Source organism: Drosophila obscura, unplaced genomic scaffold, assembly GCF_018151105.1.
Source record: "Drosophila obscura isolate BZ-5 IFL unplaced genomic scaffold, ASM1815110v1 contig_181, whole genome shotgun sequence".
Classification (NCBI taxonomy): Eukaryota; Metazoa; Arthropoda; class Insecta; order Diptera; family Drosophilidae; genus Drosophila; species Drosophila obscura.
The window spans coordinates 1,991,488-2,008,007 of record NW_024542769.1 but is presented as its reverse complement, the minus strand read 5'-3'; the positions used below and the strand labels follow the sequence as shown (position 1 = coordinate 2,008,007).

The following is a 16,520-nucleotide window of genomic DNA, read 5'->3' as shown; positions in this document are numbered from 1 at the left end:
CAACAAACAATTTGCAAATTATACAACTGGGCGCACAGCAAAAACTGGGAGTGCAATTCCCTCCATCTCTTGATTTCTTGCTGTCCAGTTTTCTACGCTTTTTTCCCCCTGCATTGGCGGCGCAGTTGTGCAAACATTCGCGGCAAACCAAACACACACACAGAGGCAACAGAAGCAGCAGCAGCAGCAAACGGCAATGAAACGGCACAACAAATGGCAAACAATTTCTGGGCTCCCAGTCGGTGGATGGACGCCGGCCAGCTGTCCTATTCCGAATCAGCAATCCATTCCGTTTCCCATTCCGGGGAAGAAGCAGATGCAATGCTTGTGGAATGCCCTGCTCGCTAATGGGCGATCTAGTTGCTGCCACGGCCGCCGCACTGTCCGCCGTGGCCGTTGCAAATTGCTGCGGGTAATCATAGTGCATGTTGCATGCAAATTAACGCATCAACAGGGCCCACAAACCTGCAAAAGGGAGCAGTCCCCCCGCATAAATGCCATTTTATGAGATTATGCCAATGGGGCAAAATGGGAAAATATGAGCGCTGGTGCTGCCTCGCTTGCCTCCTGCTGCTGCAAGGGTAATCCTATTGTAATTAACTTGTTTTTGCTTCTGTTGCTGCTGCTACTGCTCCTGTTGCAAATGTCATGCCACTGCCACAGCCACAGCAGAAAAACTTAAGCGCTTAATGTACGCAAATTTCTCTTGATTGCCCGCCCGATGGGCCGATGGCCGCGAATACCTATAAATTAAAGGGAGGGGGGATGCGTGGCAGGGCTGGAATTGGGGCCTGAGAAATGACAGCCATCACTGAAATTACAGATAATCTTTGGTTGAGAGGCTTTGATCATCAATTGCTGCTGCTCTTCCTACTCCAAAGATTATACAATTCGAGCCGGAACACTAACAAGGCATAGATGACCTGAAAAATGTGTTCTTACTGCTGCCCCAATCCATAAATTTCGAATATTATGGGACCTACTCATAAAGCATCTCACTTTACAATAGATTTTTCCAAAATACTTTGTTGCTCTAGTTTCAATTAATATTTGAGTGCCACTACAGATAACAATTAACCAAAAAGTGGGGCATGTGTCAAGCGTCTCGCGTTGCATTATCACCCTCTGAAAGGTTTATAGAATTACGCTGCTGGAAGCACTTAAACGACATCCATAGTATGAGTATCTCTCGTGTTTCAGATATTCCTAGTGTTTCCAGTGGCAAAAATAACTGCGAAATTAGCATAAAATCTGGGGCACGAGCAGCAGTGGCAGCAGCGGCAGAAGCAGAAGCAGAAATGAATTATGTACAAAACTATTTCGAGAAACAGAAAACCCCCCAATTAGGTCATATTCTCTGTTTTTCGGACAATCAGAAAGTTCTCTTGCTGTTTTTGTTGCGTGCAACTTAAGCAGCACTTGCCACTGTATGTGTGTGTGTGTGTGTGATTGCAACGCACAAAGCGGGCCATGAAAATGGTGCCAGAGTAGCCTCTGGGTCGGGTCCAAGAACAAGACTCCGAGCAGATTCAGCACAAAAATAAAATAAATATACGAGTAATAATGAAAATTTCATTCTTTTGTTTGTTTTTTTTTTTTGGGTCATAGTGGTAGATACAGATAGTTCTCGTGTAACTACACGAACGATACTTTCAGTTCCCCACACTTTGCGTGTAATTTGTTGCATGCTAGTGTTGCTTTTAATTATATGCTGATTATGTTTTGGGGCAACAAACAACAGCAATCGTGACAACTCGGAATTGTGGCACGTACTGGAGGCATAGACAAAGGCACAGCCCTCTGGCCTGTTTGTGTGTGGCATGCCCCCTGTCCCACTTTGCTGACTTGCAGAAAATACCAAAGCGACGAGAAGGAAGAGCGGTACGAAAAATTCAATTAGTTTTGTGTTTGCGCATTGCATGACCAACAATGGGACCCCGCCACACACCCTCTGCCAGTCGTCAGTCCTGAGACTTCCCTCTTTTGGGTTGCATGAACTCTCGTAAATGTTTATTAAATGGAGCGCCATCCACAGACAAAGGATTTGGATTGGGTGTAGTTAAAAGGGGATTTGCACATGGAATCTGAATCTGAATCTGAATCTGGGGAATCTACCGATTTAAGCAGCAATCTGGCAATGAAAACATACGTCTGTGATTTGTAGGATCTGGAGAATAAGATCTCCTTAAAATCGACTGGTATTTTTCGAACCCAATTCCCCCTATCCTTTGTCTGCTAATCATGCAAAAATTCCAATCAATGGAACTCAAACACCAGCTACGTGAATGCAAATGAATGTTCGAACGAAAGTCTAAGAGACGGGGCAAAAAAAACCTGGTTAAAACCTGTTGAAAGGCCGCTGCTGCTCAAAAGAAAATTGCAACGATGGAGAAATCCATCAGAGACAGAGAGAGAGAGAGAGAGAGAAACGGAGCTTTGGGCACTTTAGAGGCACAAATAGAAATCAAATGCGAACGATAGAACGATTGAAACGATGGCAGGATATGGCAGGGCGGAAAGGAAGGAAACAAAAGGGAAATTAATGAATGCTCAATGAGATGGACAGTGGGGGAAAAAACGATTGAAGATTGAACGATTGGTTCCCATATAAACTAGGAAAATGCGAGCTAGAAATGTAAATGAAAGGAGTGGCAATGGAAGAGCGGAAGATTGAAGTCTCAATATGCATGGAAAGTGAAGTACTTTGGGGATTCGGAGAGGAACAACTCAGGAGAACCAAAAAGGATTTCTGCCTTAGATATGGGAGAGGGAATTAGACGTGGATAATGAAGATAAGTCCCACAGCAGCGCCAAAAGATAGTTAAGTAGAGTCCCAATATGTTAAACAAGTTGAAGAACCCTTCAGTTAAGCTCAAAATACTCATTTCTAGCACGTTTATCAAGTGCAAATATTTCAATGATAGTCTATAGATGAACGCCAGTCGCTAATTATAATTTACATTCAGCTAAAAGTTAGGTAAATATATATCTAAGATATACAACCCTCTGAGCAAACATACAGCTAGAGGAGGGTAGGTCCAGGGTAGGGTCTCCAGACAATGCTAAAAGGTGCGACAATAAAATTGCAATTTGCTCGGAACGTGTTCAATGGTTCAATATTTGCCTTAGCTGTGGATGCACACAGTTCACAGATATACAGATACAGTAGCAGCAGTCCCCCCACACACACACACACACACAGATAGTACTAACCATTGAGCTTTTAGCCTGGTTTGTGTTTTCGGGGTTTCAAGTAGTATTTGGCAAATGGCCGCAAGACTTCTTTTCGACAGTTTTATTTGGAACTGCCACAAGGATTGGCAGCAGCTCCACCACCAGCAGCAGCAGCAGCAGGGTGCACACTCCACAAATGCAGCAGCAGCAGAAGCAGCAGCCCTCCACAAATTGCGCATACGCCGCATGGTGCAGACGGACCTCGTCTCTCTGGTCTGAACGGATCAGAGGGCCGGCCGCCTGCAGGCAGCGATTTATCGGTTCAGCCACAATAGACTGAAGCGGCACTAAATAGTTGCTCCACACAAAATTTAGTTGTGGGCCATTTGAAGCGCTGGAGATTTTCAATTACGCCCACAAACAGACAGGCACCAGCAGCAGCAGCAGGAGGGCAGAGAGGAAGCAAGGAAGGGAGGACCAAGAGCAAGCGTTGGCCGTACGCTTTCGCCATAAAAATCAGGCATTAATGCGGATACACGCTACAGGGGGAGCACACGAACGAACAGGGCCGGACAGAGAGGAGGCAGCGGTGCACACGGAAAGGGTAAATCGAAAAGAATAAATATTGAGTTTTGGCGTTAAAGCCGCAAAGCAAACAGAAACCCAAACAAAAGAAGCCGCCAGGAGAGCAGGGGAGAAAGAGAGAACGCAAGGGAGTACAAACAATGCCAGAGATTTTCAATTTCCCTGCTTATGGCTTTTCCCAATTGCTCTGTGATACCCTTTTGCAGAGGGAAAGCAATGAAGGTAAGCATTCTGCTATGCTATAAGGCAGATGTAGTATGCGTATATTCCAGAGACCTCCAACGCGACACCTTTAGGTATAGGAACTATGTATCTACGAGGGTAACTACAGGTTCAGCATACTCGTGAACCCAGTGTGCTGTATTCTGTTTGGGTTTCATGGTTTGTTCCCGCTGTCTCACCTACTCGACTAGTCGATCATGCACTCAATCATTGTTTCACTTACTCATTTGCTCAAGCCAACACTTCTTGGGCCCTCAGATTCTTCTGGTTCTTGTTCTGGTTCGAATTCTCATTCGCATTGCTGCTCACGTAGTTCGCTTTGGGGCGTAGAAAATTTGCCAAGTATTTCCACAATGATTTCCCCCATTTTCCCCCAATACTCGTATGTGAATGCCTACGTACGAAACGAGTGTTTTATCGCCTCGTTTCTGCGCTTCTGCGTCTCTGCGGTTTGTTTTGTTTCATTTAGCATTTTGATAATTCACGTGTTTTTTCTGTTTGTTTATTTATCACCCGAGTCAATGGGGGGGAGAAGAGACTATCCTTTGACGTCAGTGTTTCTTTGATTCTTTTGGGAATATTTCTTACAGATATACTAATACATATGTACCTGTATTGCTAGATCTGCTTAATTTCAAGGAAATATTTACCCGCACATACACATACTCGTACTCGTACTCCCGACACTCATATGCCATTCATTCATTCATTCATGGAAATAAGGCAGAATATTCTTTACTTAAAAATCGCGAGCTAAATTCAAGGAACTTTTCCGCTCTCCCTCACTTTTTATGCATGGCATCCAAAGTACAATGGAATGAATAATGCATGGAAGGAAGACTCTCTCTTTCTCTCTCTCTCTCTCTGCAATGGTATGGTAGGAGCTGTCGGATGGCATGCAAGGCAGGAAAGGCAGAGAAAATTGGTTCAATTCAAGCCAAAATTTTAGAAGGTTTTTCCGGGTGGTGGCAGGCAGAGGCAGAGCCAGTAGCCGACTAATGCGAGGCGAGTACTTGGGGGAATTTGAATGCTTGAGCAGTGCGCTATTTTTAGGATGAAAATACTCGTACATCCACGGGGGTTTGTGCATCAAATAAATTATTAATAACTGGCGAGTGCGCATTGTAAAGTGTAATTTTAAAGATGTTTTACGATAACGAAGAGAAAGGGTCTAGAAGTTGTTACGAATCGTTGAATTGCAACGGAAATCCTCGGACTTTGCTTCCCTAAATATGGAGAGAACCCTTATTGGAATCCTTTATTATCAGTGATCCTATAACACTTGGACGGCTTACATTCTTAGAAAATTAAACGAAGGCGAACATGAGAATGAGATCATCAGCTGGTCCTGAGCTCTCTCTATCTCTATCTGTGGGATATGTAGTACGCCCGAGGCATACCAAGCAGAGACAATGCACTCTAAAGATATTTGCAAGACACAATCACAGATCGACACGAAAGATAGGAACAAAAGTTGATGGATTGTTTTGACAGATTCAACTTACAGACAAATGAATCGTTAGATGAATAGATACCGAGTATTTACATGCTATACATATATCTATACGATATGCATATGGCAAACACAGACCGACAGATAGACAGCGAAAAGTGAAGGCTGTACGTACTCGTAAGTGGAATAATGATTAACAGATCATTAAAATTCCCAGCAACAGATTGTTGGCTACATACGTATACATACGTATCCTACAAGGCAGATATGTACAAGATACGAACTAGATAAGTACGAAAGATATGAAAGTTCAATCAATTTAAATGATTTTATGTTTGATTTTTTATTTTATATATTACCAGAGAAATCCGTAGAGTTTGATATGGATCTGCTCTATATTGTGGAATAAAAAATGTGCGATTTATTATACAAATTTCTGACCTTGTGCCGATCATGATTGTTCCTAAAGATCTCCCACTAGTTATTCTTCTCTCGCCCTCCCAATTTTTCCTCTCTCTCTTTCTCTCCGCAAACTTTTCTGTAAAGTGAAAACTTTCGCTTAAACAATTCCATTATCTGCGCACTCCTCTTCCTCCTTTTCCTCCTCGTCCATTCATTAATTTAAGAGCATTTTCAATGCAAAAATGCTTTTTTTTGCCATATTTATTTTCATATATTTTTATGGTTTTCTTTTTATGAATGCAAATATTTTTTTTCTGCATATTGTTTGTCGTTGAAATATTTGTGGAAATATGTAGCACACGTCCCATGCGTCCCACGGCACCGGCACCGGCACTCAGTCAGTCAGTCAGTCAGTCAGTCAATGGCTCTGTCATGCCGTCATTCAGTCGAGTAGGCAGACAGACAGACAGAAAGAGAGACAATCGTGTCGTTGCATATTCATCCAATGAGTGTCACGCACACTCACGGATACACATTCATTTTTTGTACTATTTGCCTGTTTATGTTTATTAAATGTTTGTCGTTTGACGACTTTTGTGTGCCACTGTAGTGTCTCTTTCCGTCTCTCTTTCTCTTTGTGGATAATGAAGAGTAAAATTCGATGGAGCATTGAGCAATGCAACAACAACAACACAAACAACAGCCTCCCACACACTTTTGCTGTTCCCGCCCGGCTGCCTGTCAATTACGAATGTGCTAGAAATGTTCGCTTGTACGAATAGTTTTTTGTGGTTTTTTTTCTGTTCTATATTTAACATGTGACAAGGTCTCACCAAAAACAACTACACATGCCAAGCCATGCCGCGGTTCAAGGGTACTTTGATTAATGACTTGACATCCGTGGCAGTCCATAAATATAGAGAAAACTGCCTGTACTTTGGAGCATAATTCACTCCAGTATTCCACTCGAGTATTCGTTCAGCTAACAATGTTAATCAATGGGAAATCGTGGGAAATGTCTCGTCCCTTTAATGCGATTTTAATTGCAATGAAAAAAGCAGTACGACCGCCCTCTAATTATGCCTTAAGCCTGCTGTTGCTGTTGCTGCTGCTGCTGCTACTGCTACTGCTACAAACTGTGGCAACTTTCACTCTGTAATTTCAAAAAGTATCTGTATCTTTAGCTGTAGCTGTAACTGTAGCTCAGCTCTCTTTTTCCCCAAGGGAGAACTCTGACGTACCCACAAAAAAAAACACATAAATTATGGACCCAAAATTGGCAACAAACAAAAACTTTATAAGGAAGTGCTGGCTGCTTAATTGAAGACAACAACAGAAACCAGAAACCAAACCAAGAAAAAACAGCAGAAAAAGACAACAACAAGAAAACCAACAAAATACTTAAGGCACCTACATGGCGTATACGTAATTACAAATTTATGTGAACCTCCGCTCTTGGCGGGAGACAAAGGGGAAGAGAGTGCTCTACCCCTGAATGCATAATGCAGCACACACACACACACACGAGTCTGGCTGTCATTGAGTCGTTGCCTCTAAGGCAGGCAGGAGTCGCAGTCCCCGAGTCCCGCCGAGCCTCCCATCACGAATCGAAATCAATAAGCTCGCACACACAACAAATTTGTTGTGGGGCATGGCCGCCTGATCGGCCCACGCCCCAATAGAAACACACAGCACACATGTTGCAATCGTCGTTGTCGGTTTGCCGTTGCAGGCAGTCGTCGCGTATCTCTAATGAGGTGCGAAGGAGAGGCGTTACACGGTGCCTCAAAAAAGTAGTTACACATATAATAAAAATACAACAAAAATACAAAAAAAAAACCCAATACAACGCAGAAATATTGTCAACAGCTTTGCTCAACAGCAGTTTGCACTTTAGTTTTTCAGAGGGGGGGAATGGGTACAGGCTCCAGGGGGGTTCGCGGGGGAATTGACAGTCCGCAGACAGTCGTCCGCTGTGGGCCGAATCCAGAAAACTGGCTCGCGAATCGCTATGATGAAGCTATTAAATTGAAAATTATATGCCGCCATTCCGATAATTGGCCAAGTGCATTGAAATTAAGCCTGGTTTAGTATCTTTTTGCAACGTGGCCTGATGCCTGGAGGCTGTGGTAGGAATTACACGACAAATTGATACACTTAATTGGACATTCGTACTAGGGGAAGATGAAAATAAGAAGTGTTCTTTAGGTAAGCATAGTATCCAGCACCGAGGAATCGAAAAATTAAAAAAAAAAAAACTGTGGCAGGAATTTTTCGTTTACGTTTTCCTGGCTTGAGTATCCAGCAACATGAGCCGAATCCACAGATTCAAGATGTGCAAGATGTAGGAGACAGGCCCTATCTTAACAATCTATAAATCTATAAAATATCGAGTGATATTTAGGAAAAGTATAAGTCTATAAAATCACCAAAAAAATATTCAAACTAAACTCTAAGAAGCATTTTCCCAGCTAAACCATCACTAAAGTTAATCACTTCATTAAACTGATAGTCTGGGCAGCTCTTTTACTTATTTCCCACATTCTTTCAAACAGGGGGGGCTGCGCCTGCGCACGCACAAGTGTTTCCCCCACTCGTGGGCAACCCCACAACTCACTCTTTTCTTCAGTCGTCTGTGTCTACCGTCTGTCGCTCATTTGCCCACATAAATTTCATATTTGACACTATTTGAGTCACTGGCTGCCGTCGCTCCACATGCAGCATACATATTTCCATACATAGCCGCATGGCATGCAACAGTGAGCTAGAGAGAGGGATCGAGGAAGAGAGGGAGAGATAGGGGTGTTAAGGGGGGCTGGCTTTTCACTTTCAGTGACATGCGTCGTTTGTTCATAAATTTATGCACCAAGGTGTTGGCGTTGCCTCAAAGTCGTTGCCTCTGTGGCTCTATGGCTGTTGCCGTTGTTGCCTCTGGGGCAACGTGAGTCGGTCTGTCTCTCTCTTTCTCTGTCGGTCTCTCTGTCTTTGCGTTGACATGTAATTAGTGCGATCTCAACACTTCTGTTACAGATTTTTCTTTTTCTTTGCTGTTTTGGTTGTTGTTGTTGTGTTTCCTGTTTTCCCGTTTGCCAGTAATTTGCTTATGCATTTATTCAAATTTCGTATTCAATTGCCACACTTTCCGAGTGTGGAGTAGAGGCGGCTTGGCGTGGCTTCGCTTGGCTTGGCTTGGTGGGTGGCATATTGCCTTTTGGCGGATGAATGCAATGAATAAATTGTGATTGAAATTCAATCAATAGGGGGGAGGGTGGTCATTCCGTTCGATTTGCTGTGGCTTAATATAGGGGGAGGGGGATACACAAACACACATTCACCCACAAAATCCAGAATAGGATGGACTTTGCAGTGGCTGCTGCAATGATTAACACTTCCACATATAAGCCATGACATGTGGAAACATTAATCAAATGACATAATTCTACATCTGGCGAGATCCAGAAACTGAGACAGACACAGAGCCAGAGCCAAGCCTCCTTCTGCTTCTGTCTATTCCAATATACTTATGAATGTGCATATAGAAATAGTTTTGGAATAAATATGATATACGATGCCTGGAACATGTGGAAGCAAACTGCACGCGATCATTAGACAGCAGCAGCAGCAGGCCAGCACAAAGCCTTGCCATTGAAAATGATTTTCACCAGAGACCAAATGCCATAGCCGTGCCCCGTAGGCGGTGTGAGAGCTGTCGAAAGATTAATGACAGCTTCAGAGGCATGTGCATGGGATCTATGTGTATGGATCTGTGTGTGTGTGTGTGGATATGTGCCCATGGAATATGCATATGCCACAAAGGAGGCCTTGCCTTCGCTCGCCTTAAAATTAATGATACACTTGCAGTTTTGTTTCCCTTTAATTGAATTACAAAACGAGTGGGAGATACATAGAAGAGCGTTGCAGCGCAAGGAATTGCTCATAGTGGCAGCTGCTGCAATGAGGCATGACGACAGCGTCTCTCCCCTTCGATTATAGATGCAGTTGTTGCGGAGGGAGGAGGCTCCCTGGTTTAAAGGATGATTTAAAATGTCTCAGAGTTGAAGACTGCATTAGATGCAATGGCGTGAAAATTGTTGGCCGGCTATTAAATGGAACTTAAAATATATCAAGGCCGTATTTCTGGAGATATTCCCTGCAAAATGAAACAAGACTTATTGTATCTGTAGCCTCTAAGATATTATAGAATGAATGATTATCCTCAATTTGCTTCCAAAAATATATTATTAGTAAATTCTGCGGGTTATCTATATTTTCTTTCGTCTTTCGTCATCAAACCAGATACAGATGCTCCATCTTCATTTAACTTTAATAAATTTAAATTTTCCGGCATTCTATTCAAGTCGCTTTTCATTTCAAACCTGAGGAAAACCACTGTTCTGTTCTTCGAAGTACTTCTGCAACTTTGTGAGCCATCCCATTCACTCAGAGAGAGGAGGGAGAGGGAGAGGGGAGTAACAAAAGCTAAATCTGCAGCAAGCAGGACCCTCTGACTTGCAGCCTAGAGGACCTTCGTTAGCTGTCAAGTTCACTTGTGCAACGTTTTGCAGCATTTTAATGAGTTGCTCGAGTCAGCAAATTGTCTTTGGCTCTAACGATGCGATGCGTAGAGATACTCGTACTAGTTCAGATACATCTTTTATTCTCATTTTCAATGGGGCAGCAGAAACCTGTTCATTCGTTCGGGCTGATGCTGATGCTGTTGCTGCGGTCAAGATACAATACACACCTGCAAAGAAAAAGATAAAAGACAGAGAGAGAGAAATGAATAAAAATCAATAAGTTATGCGATAGCGCGAAATTAAGATGAATGTCATAATTTCAATAAAAATGAAATCTATTTTCGACAAAATGTCCAGCGAAAACAACCAGAGACCCATAAAACCAGTTGCGAGATTGTCTCACTCTCGTCGTGTCTTAATGGTAATGGTGGATACAACACGCGCCCACACATGCCAGATACAGATACATCCCCAAAAGGCAGAGACTGTCTGCCCCAGAGGAGACCCCAATTTCGTAGATTCGGCGTATCGCGTGAGGCTTGCATAAATTTACGAGTAGGTTTCTCGCATATTAACAATTTCTATTGTTCATTTTATTGTAGGGTTTTTTTTTGCTAGTTTATTTTACTGCTGCTACTGCGGCAGTGTTTTCTGCATTGCATTTTGTTGCGTATATACATATGTATAATACTTAATTTCTATATCTCTGCAAGAATTCAGTAAAAATTTGAGTTTTATTTAATGTGTCTGACTGACTAGAATGCAATGCATATAAAGAAATGAATGAATGAATCATCTAACTGCAGTTGGCTTCCAGTCGAGTGAATGGGTGTACAATGAGGAGTAGAAAATTTGTTTCTTTCTTGACAATATTTAGTTTAATTTCTTCCCTTTCACATTGCCCCTTTCATTCAACTGTTGCCCTCGTGAGTCTTACACGAGAGAATACGATTTAAATGATATGTGTTTGTACCTTAATTTGTACCTTAAAACTGACTGGCAAATTAACAAATACTGCAATCTAAAACAATTTTCTGTGATTCACAAAAGGATTTATTCACATTTTGATCCCATTTTAATTTAAAGTTACATATTAGCAATGTAAATACCTCCTGCACTGATACCCTCTCTCCGCATAATGTATACAACAATCGGAAACCGAAACATTCAAAATTCGTTCATGTTTCGAACCATTTAACTTTTGTTTTCTGCCAAAAACAAAGCGGAAGACAATCACGCCAGAGAGGGGGCGTGGCCACACACACACACACACACACACATTCATACATATACATACCCAAATACTATATACGATTTATACATATACATATGTATATTTTTGCACTGTGGCGGCAAACTCTTTGATATTAAATCGTCCGACAACAAAATGAAGAAGAAGGGCAGAATGGAACAAAAAAGAGGCCGCCGCCAAGCGTGCAAGAGACTCGTATCGTTTATTTTTCTTTTTCGAAAATTATGACAGATATCGAAAATTGCCAAAAAAAAAAAAGTGGTCATAGAATGAAAACAGAAAAAAAACCAGAGGACACAGAAATTGTTGCGGCAGCAAAAGATTTGCCACAAAAATTGATTGTGAATTTATTTGAATGCAAAATACATTTCAATTTAATAAAAAATGAAGAGAAGTCAACAAAATCCATTCGAGAATTAAAATAAATGCATTAAATAAATATTGTAGAATATTTAAATACAATTCTATGGATAAATGGATTCCGATTTAATCATATTATGACTAATAGTCAGACGATTTTTAATCACATTTTCTAATATTCAAATATGGTTTAAGGCCAAATAGTATTTTCGATAATAAAAATATTGTTTTTCTAGTTTTTGACTGGATTGTTTATCGTTCTATTTAAGAAACAGGTTTATTCCATAATATATTCGAATATTCTGTACAATTTATGGCATAACGACCGCATTTTATAGTTTAGTCTTTAATTTAAATTAATATTTCATAAAAATGTATGTATTTGTTGTATTTTCCATAGAATTTTATGAACCATAAAACGCAGAGATTTGTAGAGATTTTTCGCTGTGGAAAACAATAAATTATAAAATTTCCAAAAAACAAAACATCTACAGAACGTGTAGGAAATATGGTTTTTTTTTCGGGTAAAAGAGGTTCCATTCAATTCCGACTTTTGTTTTTGTTTTTTTCTTAAAGAATTCTGTCACATCATAAACGTCAACGGAAGCAATTTATTTGTTAATTATATATTTAATTTGCCATGCGAACAGCAGGACAAGAACAATAACAATAAAAGACCACGGGCAGTGGCCAGCGACCAGCGGCACAGCAACGGACAACGAAAGAAGAATGTCAAATATTTCAAATGAATAAATGTATTCTGCTGACTAAAATAGAAATAAAAACTATTCGGATTCGCATTCTCACTCGTACATTTGAATATTCATTTGGTGAGCAGCTTTTTTGGATCGAACGTTTCGCCTCGGAAAGTCAAAGTCGTGATATATCAGAGCCAGAGCGAGCGATCGCCCTGACCTGTCTCGTTTCGGAGTCGTGTCCGAAACTCATTTGCATCTAACAAGTGTATGGGGGGAAAAAGGGAATTAAAAGATTAAGCCAATAAGCAACAAAAACTATTCCATCGAATGTGTGATTAATAAACCGGAGAGGGGGAGGAATCCGTTGGCCAGTGGTGGGGTGGGGTTCCAAATGTCAATTACTGTTGGAAATACTTATGCAGGTATGTATATTTGCCCATGTGAACACCGCTGTCGGCATTTTAAAGAACTGTTCTGCATCGCAGTTCAAATTCCTTCCCGTTTAAACAGGCCCTAATTCTTCGCATTTGAATTTGTAGCTGTAATTAGTGTGATTGCCAGCGAGTAGCACTGATATTTTTCCTTTGATTCGGCTTCTTGTGCATTCATAAATACATATTGATGGTTATAGATAGCTTCAGTTAATAACATAAATTACATATTTCCCCAATATACATATATCACCTTATAATTCTGTATCCGTATATCGTTACCCCGTAGGTGCTGCAAACCTTCTATGTGGCCTTAGTCTCCCCTTCAATCCTCAATGGTATCTTAATCTCCGACACTAAATCTAAATCCGCACACACACACACACACACGTACACACGCATACACTCTTCCATTTTGCGGCTAATTTGTATTCATTAGCTGCAACCCGCCACCAAAGTCTGTAATTTCAAATCGTTAAAAGTTTAATGAGGCGTTAATAATATGGTTTTTGTTTTACTTTTAGCCTTCTCACTCTCTCTCATTCTCTTTGCGGTACTCCTCCGGTCGTCGTGTCTATGGTCGTGTCTCTGACGTTTTGTCTTTAATTTTCTCTTGTCGCAATGTCGTTGTCGCCGACATTGTCATTGCTTTTTACTGCAAATGAGTGAGGCCCCAGCGTCAGAGGTTGGCTGTATGGGTATTCCCGAGTGCCTGTCCCCCAGTCCCCAGTCCCAGACGGTGGTGCCACAGGTATCCAAGAGTGTGTGTCCCTCCCTCTCATCATCACCCCAAACGGTTTGCGATGGGTCTGAGGGGAGGACTGGCGTTTGTTGTGGTTGGCGGGCTGGGAACTTAATTGACTTGCAAGTGACTAATTGTGCATGAGTTCGACATGGGAGAGGAGAGGAGAGACCCTGTTGGCAAAGGCAAAGGCAAACCCAACAACAACAATAATAAAAACAAAACGGCGACATAACAACGGCAGACGGTGCGTGTAATATGAGCTATGCCAAGAGCCCAGAGCAAAGAGCCGCCAAGAAGAGCCAAGAAGAGCCAAGAAGAGCGGTGAAAATTAAGTTGTCGTCGAGTGGTTGCTCTGTTCGCCTGTTGCTTGTAGTGAGGCGTGGTGTTCCCCACCGTTCGCATAAGCAGCTTTAAAAGGATGACGATGACTGCCCACAAGACACAATGCGAGAGGCAGACAGAGACGGAGACTTGGTCACAGGCCATAAATTGCCTCGAGAGAAAAGATGAAACGAATAGAACGACTAAAAATCAAACCCAAAGCCTGATTGCGATTTATTTCGTAGACATTTTTGCATATATGAGTTTGTTTGTGTTTTGTGTCTTTTTGCTACTTAAACAAGTTTCGTGAATCAAAGAAGAATAAATTTTGAAATGGGCCACATTCATTATTGTGCCCAAAAGATACATTTGCAAAGGAAAAAGTTGTATCCATCTACTTTTTAATTGATTTAAATGAAATACATGAATTATGGAGGAGTTTGTTCGTTTAAATTGTGAATTTTGTGAATGAATACTGTTGCGAATACTTTTGTGTTGGTGAATTATCACAAAGGTTTATAGCTTCATTGTTCACTGAGTTTTGTTCAGATATTGAACAGAAGAGTTGTTGATTATATAATTATCCATCAGTATAAGTCGTAGTATGCGAGTGAGTATAAGAGATATCCAAATGATACAATTCAGGAATCCCCACCAATCCACGCAACCATTTATTTCTTTCAGTATACTTGGAGCCTGACTCGCATTTGACATTTTGTATTATGACCATTTTGGTCAGCCGCCAAACAAAGCCAAAATCCAAATCACAAACACAAATAAAAAAAATAAATAAACACAGCGCAACGACACAACTTGGATTGTCAATTTCTCAATTTTGCAATCTCAGAATTAGCTAAAAACAACAAAAGCAAACGGCAAACGGATAAAGCAAACAACAAAAACATTGACATTAAAGTTTGTTGTGATTTTTGTGTTTGTTTTGCTTTGTTTTTTTTATTTTTTTTTTGTATTCAGCGCTTGTCAAAGAAATATCTGTTTGAATGAGAGCGAGAGAGTTGGAGGAAGAGAGAGATAGAGAAACCCGAAAGTAGTTTTTGGCTCCGAGCTGATGCCAAATGCATTTGCGGGCCAGCCAATTGCATTTGCCATATTCGTTGTCATTGATCTGTCCAATAAATTGTCACGAAATTGTCCGGCAAAAGAAACCGAGACATTGCCCCATGTGTCATTTATTGTACATGTGTCCTTATAAGTATGCGGCACACACACACACACACATCCTCCCTGAGATACATATTTTCCCCAGATATCATAAAAGATAGTCATGATTTGTTGGGAGTCTGGCGGCAAAATGACATCATAGATTCAACAAATTAAATAACTGCTGTTCATAATTTTCCAAGGGGGGGGGCATAGTGGCGGCACCGCAAGCCTCATCGGTAATTTTAATTAGTTAAAATTAAACTTAATTGAAAAGAAGGGGCCCTGAAGGTGCGTGTGTGTGAGAAAGATTCATTTTCTAGACTTTCTGAATGATAAACTAAGAGAGAATCGGTTTCCTAAAAGCCTGAGAAACCTAACTTCAATCAATTAGTTGGCTTAACTTCATTAGACTCTCAAATTTATATGCTTTTCATTCACTTAATTAGTCCAAAGGCTATAATTAACAGTCGTGAAGTGGCAATGGAATATCTTGGTCATATGAGATTTCGAAATAAACTTGGTGGAAATATGAACCGGGGAAAACAAAAAACAATTACAAAAGTAGCAAAAGAAAGCTCTAAACTGAATGGAAAGCTTAAAAAAAAACCAAAGAAATCCATCAATTAGTCGCTTCAAACTTCATTAAAGAAGAACCTCTATCTGGAATAACATTTAAGCGCTGGAAACCCTAAGAACAGCCATCAATCTTTCACGTGTGGTAATCGTTACTTCCACTCCGAACATGCATACAAACAAAGGTTCATGGCATTCTGCTGTCCCTCTGTTTTTCTTTTGTCTTGACAATAAATTATCAAAAATTATGGCATTTCAGCAAATGTTGTGGCAAAAACACAAGTATGTACTTAGCTCGTAACACAGACAGGCCAAAAAGAAAATACCGCTGATAAGGCAAAAACGGAGGCGCAGCCGTACAATAATTATAATAAAGTGATAATTTTATGTATATTTTACAGCGTTTTTTTTTAAGGACAGAAAGTCCTCCCGTGTCACTTCAAAGTTACGGGCGAGCACCCCTTGTCCATGCCCTCAGGCTGTCATTTTTTGTGACTGTTAACATCAGTAGAGGGTTAAGCTTGCGTGTTGCAGGGTACAACGAAAAAATGCCGTTTATTTAAATTAACACTGAGACACCGACACCCCGTGCGACCCTGTCCCCCACGAAGCCAATCGAAGCA

At 41.1% G+C, this 16,520-nt stretch overlaps 1 protein-coding gene across 1 annotated transcript in view; it reads right to left on the bottom strand.

Annotated features, from left to right (window-relative positions):
• The window catches only part of LOC111067847 (division abnormally delayed protein), a 71,792-nt gene that overhangs the window by 21,271 nt on the left and 34,001 nt on the right, over positions 1 to 16,520 (bottom strand). The window lies entirely within an intron of this gene.